This window comes from Oryx dammah, unplaced genomic scaffold (assembly GCF_014754425.2).
Source record: "Oryx dammah isolate SB20612 unplaced genomic scaffold, SCBI_Odam_1.1 HiC_scaffold_17, whole genome shotgun sequence".
In the NCBI taxonomy this organism is placed as follows: domain Eukaryota; kingdom Metazoa; phylum Chordata; class Mammalia; order Artiodactyla; family Bovidae; genus Oryx; species Oryx dammah.
The window spans coordinates 79,800,028-79,806,027 of NW_024070201.1; positions in this window are offsets into that span (position 1 = coordinate 79,800,028).

A 6,000-nucleotide genomic window follows, 5' to 3' on the forward strand; every position below is an offset into this window, starting at 1 on the left:
GCACAGACACAGACACACACACAAACACACCCGCACACACACACACACATGCGCGCATATAGACGCACACACACGCACACAGGCACACACACACGTGGACACACACATGCGCACACACACACAGGGATATTTTTCAGCCATGAGAAAGAGGGAAATTCTGCCATTTGTAACAAAATGAATGGGTCTTGAGGGAATTATGAAGTGAAATAAGTTAGAGAAAAACACACTGTACGTATCAGTTATGTGTGGCATCTAAAAAGAGTCACACTCACAGAAGCGGATGGTAGAAGGGTAGTTGCCAGGGGCTGTGGCTTGGGGGCAACAGGGAAATGTTGGACAAAGGGTGCAAGCTTTCAGCTATGAGATGAATATGCTCTGGGGATCTAATGTACAGCATGGTGCCTGTAGCTACTATTAGATTGTAAGCTTGAAATTTTGCCAAGAGTAGATCTTACATGTTCTCCCCCTCACATACAAACAATGGTGACCATATGAGATGATGGATTTGTAATTACTTGACTATGGTGATCATTTAATAATACATGTGTATATCAAATCATCTTGTTGGTCACCTAACTGTATATATACAACTTTTGTCAATAAAGTTGGGAGAAATAGAATCTATCAGCTTAGCTATGGACTTAATTATGACATCCTTTCCTCCATTTTCTCCCTCTGCTAATGCTCATGTGGTGCTTGTCCCTGGGTTTGCCTCAGTTCCCATTTTCAGTGGACAGGGTCACTTACTGGTCATATCCTACCCGCTCTGTTCATTTTGTCTGTATTACTTGCACAGTTCTCCAATCTCTTCAAAATACGATTTTAGAAATGCGTCATGCTTTCCTAGTTACTATATCAGGAACAATGTCCTGCAGCTACCAACTACTTTCTCATTTCTGTCTTAAAACTATTCTGTTCAGACCTGAAACCCCTACCCCTTCTCTGAACCTGGGGTGTGGCGGGGTGCTCAGGTCACAAGGTCACATGTCACTTCCACACTGCTGTGTTCAACATGCCTTTAAAATTCTCATTTACCTCGCCTGACAATTGATGACTCTTTTTCTCCTTAGATACTTACTCTAACAGTCTGGAGCACCATCCTTTTACAAAGTTTCCCCCCTAATTTTCTGATTGATCCTTTTTGGTTTTCTCCCACTGGTGTACCCTAAGATGGCTGATTTTCTAAAAGTTGTAATATTCTAGGGTTCAGTTCCCATAATTCTTCTTTTTCCTTTAGTGATCTCATTAAATCTCAAGGCTTTTTTTTTTTTTGATGTGGACCATTTTTAAAGTCTTTATTGAACTTGTTATAATATTGCTTCTGGTTTATGTTTTGGCATTTTGGTCACGAGATATGTGGGCTCTCACCTCCCCAAATAGGAATCAAATCTGCACACCCTCTGCATTGGAAGGGAAGTCCCTAAATCTCAAGGCTTTAAGCAACACCTGGATATGAATGTTTGTAAAATTTATATCTTCATACCAGAGACCTGCTTAATTCTAGACTTGAATTTGAGCTTGGTCATATAAATTACTTGGGTCCACAGGAAGTCAAAGCTATAGTTTTTCCAGTAGTCATGTACAGATGTGAGAGTTGGACCATAAAGAAGGCTGAAGGTCAAAGAATTGATACTTTTTAAGTGTGGTGTTGGAGAAGACTCTTGAGAGTCTCTTGTACAACAAGGAGATCAAACCAGTCAATGCTAAATGAAATCAACCTTGAATATTCATTGGAAGGACTGATGCTGAAGCTGAAACTCCAATACTTTGGCCACCTGATGAGATGAGTGCACAATTGTACTCATCTCACATGCTTGCAAAGTAACGCTCAAAATTCCCCAAGCCAGGCTTCAACAGTACATGAACTGTGAACTTCCAGATGTTCAAGCTGGATTTAGAAAAGGCAGAGGAACCAGAGATCAAATTGCCAACATCCATCGGATCATCAAGAAAGCAAAAGAGTTCCAGAAAAACATCTACTTCTGCTTTATTGACTACGCCAAAGCCTTTGACTGTGTGGGTCACAAAAAACTGGAAAATTCTGAAAGAGATGGGAATACCAGACCACATGACCCACCTCCTGAGAAATCTGTATGCAGGTCAAGAAGCAACAGTTAGAACTGGACATGGAACAACAGACTGGTTCCAAATTGGGAAAGGAGTACATCAAGGCTGTATATTGTCACCCTGCTTATTTAACTTATATGCAGAGTACATCATGAGAAACGCTGGGTTGGATGGAGCACAAGCTGGAATCAAGATTGCTGGAAGAAATATCAATAACCTCAAATATGCAGATGATACCACTCTTATGGAGAAAAGAAGAACTAAAGAGCCTCTTGATGAAAGTGAAAGAGGAGAGTGAAAAAGTTGGCTTAAAGCTGAACATTCAGAAAAGTAAGATCGTGGCATCCAGTCCCATCACTTTATGGCAAATTGATGGAGAAACAGTGGAAACAGTGGATGACTTTATTTTGGGGGGCTCCCAAATCAGTGCAGATGGTGACTGCAGCCATGAAATTAAAAGACACTTCCTCCTTGGAAGAAAAGCTATGACCAACCTAGACAGCATATTAAAAAGCAGAGACATTACTTTGCCAACAAAGGTCCATCTAGTCAAAGCTATGGTTTCTCCAGTAGTCATGTATGGATGTGAGAGTTGGACTATAAAAAAATAAATAAATTTAAATTAAAAAACAAAACAAACAAAAAGAAAGCTGAGCGCCAAAGAATCGATGTTTTTGAACTGTGGTGTTGGAGAAGGCTCTTGAGAGTCCCTTGGACTGCAAGGAGATCCAACCAGTCCATCCTAAAGGAAATCAGTCCTGAATATTCTTTGGAAGGACTGATGTTGAAGCTGAAACTCTAATACTCTGGCCATCTGATATGAAGCACTGACTCATTGGAAAAGACCCTGAGGAGAAGGGAACAACAGAGGAGGAGATGGTTGGATGGCATCACCGTCTCGATAGACATGAGTTTGAGCAAGCTCTGGGAGTTGGTGATGGACAGGGAAGCCTGGCGAGCTGCAGTCCATGGGGTCGCAGACAGTCAGACACGACTGAGCACCTGAACTGAACTGAACTGAACTGATGCGAAGAGCTGACTCATTGGAAAAGGCCCTGATGCTGGGGAAGACGGAGGAGGGGATAAGAGAGAGGACGAACTGGCTTGAGGGCATCATCAACTCAATGGACAGGAATTTGGGCAGACTCCGGGAGACAGTGGAGGACAGAGGAGCCTGGGGTGCTGTGGTCTGTGGAGTTGCACAGAGCCGGACATGACTGAGTGAACACCAGCCCGTTCTGAAGTCTTTATTGAACTTGTTACAAAAGTGCTTCTCCTCTGTGTTTGGTCTTTTGGCCTCAAGGCACGTGGGAGCTCACCTCTCGAAGCAGGAATTGAATCCACACCCTCTGCACTGGGAGGCAAAGTGTTAGCCACTGAACTGCCAGGAAAGCCCCGAAATCTCAAGGCCTTAAGTGATACCTGGACATGAATGTCTGCAAAGTTTATGTCTCCGGACAGGAGATTCTGCCTGATTCTAGGCTTGAATTTGCGCTTGCTAATGTGAATTGCTTGGGTCCACAGGAAGTTAGAAAATGTGATGAAAGAGGACGGTTGAAAAATTGCTTTTGCACTGAGTTCTGTTGTGTGAATCTGAAGACCTACTATGTGTGGATAAAGCTGGCCTACTGGAAGGACCATATGGTGAGGAACTGAGACAGTCTAGCTGTCTGTCTGCCAACTCCTGAGTTGGAGAGAGGTGATTTCAGATCATTTCACATCAGCGGAGCCAACAAATGAAGAGAATAACATGAACAACTATTTAGCTAAACCCAGAGCAGCTTGCTGACCCATGCCTTTAAGAGAACGATTGTTGATCCACTAGGGTTTGGAGTTAGCTATGCCACAGTATATAACCGATACCATGCTTAGATTTTTTTCCAGTTACATAGTTCAAGCAATACTTTCATGAGCTGACCATCCACTTCATTTCTAGCTACTTCATTATTCATTAAATGATGTCTATCAGGCAAAACACTCTCATCATCACTCTGGTTCTGCTACTAATTATAGTGATCACTCCAATCTTGTCTTTGATGGTTAAGTACTGTCATCTAATCGTGGCTAATTTAGGATCCCCTAAAGCGTTCAGTTTTCTCCTAACTTGACCACATTTTTAAAAAACAGATTTTTTTTGGGGGGGGGAGATAATTTACATCCTATACAATTCAGCCATATAAGGCAATTTCAACAGATTTTGGTTCAGAGGTCTTCCGTGGATTCAGATAGTACAGCCATCACCACAATCAATTATAGAACATTTTCACCACTCCAAAAAGATCCTTTGCCCATATTTACATTGGATCATTTATCTTTTCAGTATTTTGTTGCAGAGTTCCTTGTATACTCTAGATACAAGTCCCTTATCAGATATATGATTTGCAAATAACTTCTCCCATTCTGTTGGCCGTCTTTTCTACCGGAACTCTACAAGCTGTGGATATAACTGATGTTCCAATTTGAGACACATTTTCCCACATACTTCTTTAGCAATAGCACCGACCTCCACCCTGAGTGTCCTCCTTATTTTTCTTGACTGCTCCTTCTTTGTACTCACTATATATATTTAAACTTTAAATGCTTTATGTTCTCAGAGCTTTGTATTAAACTATCATTTTTTCTCATGCTACAAATTCTAGTGTTCTCACATCCAGGTTGAATCCTTTAAATATTCAAATATTTCCCAAATTTTCATTGCTGTCTTAGATTCCCTTCTGAGCCCCAACTTATAGCCAAATGTTTTCTCCACATTTCTGCTTGCATAACTCATAAGAATCTCAAAATTAGAATATCCAGAGTTGAAATCTTTTTCTTCTACTGCTGACTTGTTCCTTCTTTAGTGCGACCGTCTTTGCTGTGCTGCCCTGGGGGCTCAGACATAAAGGGTCTGCCCACAGTGCGGGAGACCTGGGCTCGTTCCCTGGTTGGGAAGATCCCCTGGAGAAGGGAACGGCTACCTACTCCAGGATTCTGGCCTGGAGAATTCCATGAATAGAGGAACCTGGTGGGCCACAGTCCATGGGGTCGCAGAGAGGCGGACACATGTGAGTCTTTCATTTTCATTTCACCATCTTTGCTATTTAGCAGCTGTGTGATCTTAGGTACGTGCCTTAACCTCTCTGAGTCTCCGTTTCCTTGTCAGTAAACTGTAGATAATAATAGCTCTTGTCTCCTAAGATTTGTAAAAATCTGATTGGTTACCATAAGGGTGATTAGAATAGTACCTAGTATGTAAAAGACGATGCATAACTGTTAACTCGTTTTCTCACTAATAACTATCAACTCAGTTGTATATACCTGAAATCTCATTGTCAAGCCTGGCAACCTCTGTCTTCCTTAATCACTGATCTCATCAGTGTCAAACACTGTACCTTGAGGAGCCTGCATCCTTCAGCCTTTGCTGCCATGACTCTGCTCTAAATTACCATAGTTTCTGCACCCTCACCATAACTTCCATATTTTTGTCTTAGCCACTTGCTCAGTTCAGTCGCTCAGTCGTATCCGACTCTTTGTGACCCCATGGACTGCAGCACGCCAAGCCTCCCTGTCTATTACCAACTCCCAGAGTCCACCCAAACCCATGTCCATCGAGTTGGTGATGTCATCTAACCCTCTTGTCCTCTGTCGTCCCCTTCTCCTCCTGCCTTCAATCTTTCCCAGCATCAGGGTCGTTTCCAATGAGTCAGTTCTTCATATCAGCTGGCCAAAGTATTGGAGCTTCAGCTTCATCATCAGTCCTTCCAATCAGTATTCAGGACTGATTTCCTGTAGAGTGGACCGGATTGATTTCCTTGCAGTCTGAGGGACTCTCAAGAGTCTTCTCTAACACCACAGTTCAAAAGCATCAATTCTTTGGCACTCAGCTTTCTTTATACTCCAACTCACATCCATACATGACCACTGGAAAAACTGTAGCTTTGACGAGATGGACCT